At 41.3% G+C, this 6137-nt stretch overlaps 1 pseudogene; it reads right to left on the bottom strand.

Moving 5' to 3' along the window:
* Positions 1-818: 818 nt before the first annotated feature.
* LOC144771710 (platelet-activating factor acetylhydrolase IB subunit alpha2 pseudogene) lies at positions 819-1506 on the bottom strand (annotated as a pseudogene).
* Between the last annotated feature and the right edge of the window lie 4631 nt (positions 1507-6137).

Below are 6137 nucleotides of genomic sequence, written 5' to 3' on the forward strand. Positions count from 1 at the left end.
TGATTGGTTTAGATGCTCCGTCCATCACCACCCCCTTTTGTACCGCTTTGTTTGCCATAAGTTGGCAGGGCATGCTCAGACGTGAGTCCCTTGCTCACTTTGCCACTCGATTCAAGCAAGCCTGGCTGAAGACGGCTGAAATGCCAGAAACCGGTCCTAGGAAACTTGTGTCCGGTCCAGGGAAGGCATGGCTTGGCAGTCCGGGCTGGACTGTTCCCATGAGGCACAGGGTCAGAATGATTTGCATGTGGCCATGTCTGAACTGGGGTGGCAGAGTGGGCTACGGAATGGTGATGGATTAAACCCAGATCTGTTGACTGGGTGTGAGTGTTTGATTGGTTTAGATGCTCCGTCCATCACCACCCCCTTTTGTACCGCTTTGTTTGCCATAAGTTGGCAGGGCATGCTCAGACGTGAGTCCCTTGCTCACTTTGCCACTCGATTCAAGCAAGCCTGGCTGAAGACGGCTGAAATGCCAGAAACCGGTCCTAGGAAGCTTGTGTCCGGTCCAGGGAAGGCATGGCTTGGCAGTCCGGGCTGGACTGTTCCCATGAGGCACAAGGTCAGACTGATTTGCATATGGCCATGTCTGAACTGGGGTGGCAGAGTGGGCTAAATAATGGTGATGGATTAAACCCAGATCTGTTGACTGGGTGTGAGTGTTTCATTGGTTCAGATGCTTCGTCCATCACCACCCCCTTTTGTACCGTTATCCATGCAGCCGGCATAAATTTGGGAAAGAAACAGTCCTTGGTACGGTTTCTCGGAATGAAACTTATCAATAATGAAATAAAGAATGATTAAATAGGAGAAGCATGTCAAGCCAGAGTGGTCGGTTTTTCTTCGGGTGTTTCCTCCACTAGCTGCATGATCAGTTCATGGAGAGGTTTACAGGCTTTAGTGTAGCCGTGGACGTCAAGTGCAGGAAGACGAACAAATCATGGCATGAGATAGTTCCGTCTGAGTGCACAAAGCCTACATCCACATCCATAACTGCACCCTGGGGAGTTTAGGAAGAGCCACTCTGTGTTTCATTTTCACCTTTGCATTCTTTTGCAGCAGTTGGTTGGGCTTCTCACCTCGTGGCTGCAGACCCATAACAATAATCTTAGCTTGCGGCTGTAACCGGTTAATGAGCTTCACAATGGTTTCAATGCCACCAACCACTTCCTTCGCTGTGTTCTCAATATGGTTTGTCCTGATCCAGACAACAATAACCTTAGGCTTGATGTTCTCAAGTTCCCCATTTTACAGCCTCCAAAGCAAATGCTCTGTCCTATCTCCCCCGATGCCGAAGCCCAGGGCATGAAGGGGAGAGGAGAGCTCCCTCCATAGCTCATACTGCTGAAGCACTTGCACCATGGAATCACCAGCAAATACAATTTCAGGCTCTTTGTCTTTGCAATCCAGGACAAACCAGAGGTTCTGAGACATCCATCTGTCATCTCGAAAAATCTCGGCACCAGGCTGCAGGACTGCTGCGGAGTTTGTGTCCCCCTGGCTCATTTTATCCTTGACGAACAGTCTGAAAATTTCAGCCTAATGTCCGTTGTTGATCTTTTATTTAATAGATGACATTTGTCAGTACTTCCGGGTCTCATGACAGACTATTCCATCCAGCCAAAAAATTGTTAGTTTCAAGAATTCATAAAGCCTCTTGGGATAGGAGAAACTTCTCCTATGCTACCCCCCTTCTCTGGAATCAAATGCTGTGGCATTTGAAAAGTCAGACAAATCGCCAAATTAAAAAAAAAACATCTCAAAACTTGGCTATTTACTCTTCCCATCTAATTTTAGACTGGAGGCAGTTTTCAGCCTGGAGGCAGATGGCAGCACCAAGACCCCTACAGGCATATGCTGAGCTTTATATATTTATATTGAATCGAATCAAATCAGAGTCCAGCAGCACCAGAAGAGTTGCAAGAAGACTTTTGTGTTTTTGAGACTTCAGAAAACAGGAGGCAAGCCAACAAGCCATTGGAGAATTTTTGGTTCAATGATGTAGAGAGCGTGTCCGATCTCTCTCAGTCCCAGAAGCAGCTGGAGGCAATCCAACACAGCAGAGCAGATAGTTGTGCCTATATGCATGAGGAATAGCTCTCACTGATCAGCTCTTTTGATGGGCTTGATTTAGGCATCAACATCCTCCACTTACCGGTATGTTATGCCTGATTGTTCCACACTATGAGAAGCATAGCCAGGAAATGTTGGTGAACTTTGGTGCCCAATTTCTGAAGTTCTTCCATTCTCCTCCCCAGTTCCCACTGATACTATTCCATGGCCTTGCAGACATCTGACCTTATAGTGAAGGTGAACCCATTGCCAGGGTAAGAGCTAGTTTTTTAGCGCTAACCTCCAAAGACTTTTTAAGGCATGGGCAAAGTTGTCTCTTGCCTTTCAGCCTTTCAGCGGGGGCTCCCTGATAGCCAGCTCTGTTTTACAAAGGCTTGCCCTGATGACCTTGAATATTTCTTCAACAGATTGCTTTAAATACTGTTTCTCTTTAATTTACGTATTAACGTGTGATGTGTGTAGGTTTATTACAGACATTTTGCAGAGGAATGTTGTGTTTATTTTTCATGCAACATTCATAAATAAGGTTTATTTTAGATCAAAACAGGACCTCATATATGAGAAATGGGAGGTGTCACAGAGATTATCTGCAATGATATTAGTGAGCTGCTGCTGTTGAAAACACCTCACTATCCATGAATATTAGATGTAACAACTTTAGAATGTGGACGAGTGTCTGTCAGTGACCTGACCAAAGAGGTTATGAAAGAGCTGAAATTGGATCATGAATTCAAAACTGTTCTGAACAGGGGCCCTCAAAATCCAATTGGCACCAGGCCCCCAAAATCCTTAAGATGTCCCTGCTAATCCCAAGATGAGCTCCTTTGCAGCAAAGGAAAGAAGATTTTTCAGAATTTTGCTAGGCTTTTGGTGGCTAGGATTCCTCCAAAAAGGATCTCTGTGGGCGCTCTGCCTCAAGGTTCACATCAGGCTGACCCTAAGGATAGTTTCATTGAGTGATGAAATGATGAAGCTTTTCACATCCCCTTACTCTTTTGCTTCTGGAGCATTCAGAATCCTGTTGTTGTTTCTCCTTGAATGGCTCTCAAGTCTTACCATGTCATCACTTAACATTTCATTCGGTCTAGTCAACTGTATGATCTCTGTAGAATTTTTCTGAAATCTAGGTTAGCCATATTAACTTCATCTTCCAATGCTTTGGTGTGCTCGATTACCTCATCTAACTGTTTATCTAAAGCTTGACAAGAGGCTTATATTCCTATTTGATTGGCTTCAGAGACCTGAAATCTCTTTTACATTTCAGCTTTCAGGCCCAGGAGAATCGAGCCATCAACCAGTCAGTCAGATCTCATTCGACTGTTTCCACTGTCATAATTCTGGTATTTTTTGATGGAAGCATAGCCTCAGGCTGTTGTAGAGCTGGGCTCATTCTCACTCTCTATGCTGGAAGGGATGCGAGAATACTGAATCTGTTACCGATAATCAGGGGAGTAGTTTGATTTATGTTTGCATAAAAAGTGTCATCCTGCCTGGTGGTTGATAGACCATGTCCCTCTGTATATTAGAATGTTGGAAGTCTCATATTCGGAGGAGTATCACCCCTTTTATCTCCCTGAGTTACATTTGTGAGCTCTTTTTCTGCATTTTGAGTGGACGATAAGATCATGGCTTTAAAGAAGGAGTTCAATGATGGAGTCACTTTAATAGAGATAGGAGCTTTCTTCTTATGTTTGAGCTCCACTGCTGTCGACCCTTTTACATTGCCTAACTTCTTCCCCTCAACTGGAGATCTAGGGCCCCATTACGATCTGCCCGCCACCGTTACGGAAAACAGGAATGACCGCCAGCGGTGCGGTGGTCCCACGGGGGCAATCAGGATGCGACCGCCATCTTTTGCATTGTGGCGGGCGTTGCTGCAAGCAGCACCCGCTGCAATGTAAAAGCGGCATGTTGCGCAATAAGCTTTACTGTAGAGGACTCCCCTTGGCATATCAAGTTGGACAAAGCACTAGGGACCCCAAATATTGATGCTGACAGTTTGTCCCTACCTGATATCTCGCAAAAGACCTGGTCAAATACCATGAAACGGCAAGTCCGCTCCTTTTCGTTCGAAAAGGATCGAGCTGCACTACGCCATAACACCATTTAGGATTTTGTCTTCAGTTAGTTCTGTGCATCGGGCCCTTTATGTAATTGTTAAATATTCTGGTATGTGTATATCTTTGTACCTTTTAGGGGCAAGTTGGGTTTTACTCATTTTAAAGTCGGGATAGTTGCTAATTGCCCTGTTATGGGTTTGGTGGTATCTCTTTAAGAATTTTGGTAGTGGGTTCCTGGTAGCTAGTGCCTGCCTCTCTTATATCCTGCAATATCTCCCTTCCTTCTATTTCTGCCATGTTTGGGGGCGGATGTGCTCTCTTACAAGAATTACAACATAGCCTTATGTAGTTGTCTTTCTGTAGCATGCCTTAGAATAATATTCAGTGCATTTACAGTTTATAATTTCTGATGATCCAGGTTCTTAGCTAGAGGTGTAGCCCATGTTATTTAGTAACTGCTTTCCTTTCTATCAATCAATATAGTTTGCTACTTCTGTCATTGTATCTGAAAGTAGTATAATAGTATAAATATATATCATGAATTTAAGTTTGTATATTTGTTACTTCCATTTAAAATATGCAACTAATTCTATTTTGTACACTAACATGTATGTTCTGTTAGAAATTTCACATGGTTTTGCAGTTTTTTCTGTTGGGGGTGTTCAAATGTAGTTTCTACAGTTTGAGGTTTATTTTTGCTTGCTTTTTTGTTAGTTTATAGTTGTTTTATTAATTTATGTATACTTTTGTGTGATATTTGTTATTTTGGGGAGTTTATCGATTTTTCATATTTTGTTACTATATTATGTTTTTCAGTTTAATAACATTTATGTTTTTAGTTTTAATTGAAATATAAATGTTACTTACATGGTTAGTTAGTTGTTTGGATGTATATATTTCTTCGAGAAGGGTCTAGTGAGAGAATCCAGAAGAGTTTCCTCGTCTTACATCGTTTGTCATTTTTAAAGTATTTAGTAGTTTAAATTAGTTTGTCTTTCATACTGCTGATTTAATGTTTGTCTGATTTTGTTGATTGGCAGTTGTTTATTGTTTTACTTGTTAATATTCTAATGGTATAATTTATTGAGGTGTTTGGTAAATGGTTTGCAGATTTTTTATTTAGATTTAATATTTGTATGAAATGCTTTGGGTTTATTTGAAGTAATTGTTTTATGTAAAACAGTTATTTTAAATATTTATTGATTAATATTTAATTATTTTGGTGATAATATTGTAGTCGATATTGTGTGAATTGATATTTTTGACATATTATATGTTTATTTAAAGATAAAGTCATTTTTGTTTTCGATATATGTGAAAATTGACATTTTAGCTACAGTATTTGTGTTTTGATATTCATAGTTTTACTAGTTATGTGTAGGAAGTCAATATTTTTGTTATCAGTATTTCATTTCTGATACTTCTCTGTTTTGATATTGTAGGCATAGATAATATTATGCCAGGGAGTGTGTAGAGAAGATTTATCCACTTTAGGAAAGAGAGACTGAAACCAAGACGCCAGAGCAGTGTGACAAAAAAAGGGCCATGCCAGTGAGTCAAATGCCTTTGTGGGGTCTAAAAGGAATGCAAATGCTGGTAGCTGTGGTTAGAGGGTATGTATCAGGGAGAAAAGAGTGTAGAGGCAGCCCAGTATGAAGCCCTACTGACCAGGACGGACCATGATAGGTAGGAAAGGTAGCAGTCTTGTCGCAAACATGAGTGCTAGAACTCTATTGTCTATGTTGATCCCAAAATGTGGCCAGTAGGAATTGTACAGGTTGGGTGGCTTGCCTTGTTTCAAGATTGTCTCAACCAAGGCTTCATGAGCAGAGAGCCATAATAGGTCTGTCTGTCTTCTTTGAACATTGCTAGCAAATATTGGGAAAATAGATCATCATATTATCTGTATTATTTCAAAGATTTGCACTGTATATGGTGCACAACAGTCTTGAGTCATAATCTCAAAGAATAGTTATTTATCTGACATTATGACTTGAGACTATT

Source organism: Lissotriton helveticus, chromosome 8 (assembly GCF_964261635.1).
Source record: "Lissotriton helveticus chromosome 8, aLisHel1.1, whole genome shotgun sequence".
Classification (NCBI taxonomy): Eukaryota; Metazoa; Chordata; class Amphibia; order Caudata; family Salamandridae; genus Lissotriton; species Lissotriton helveticus.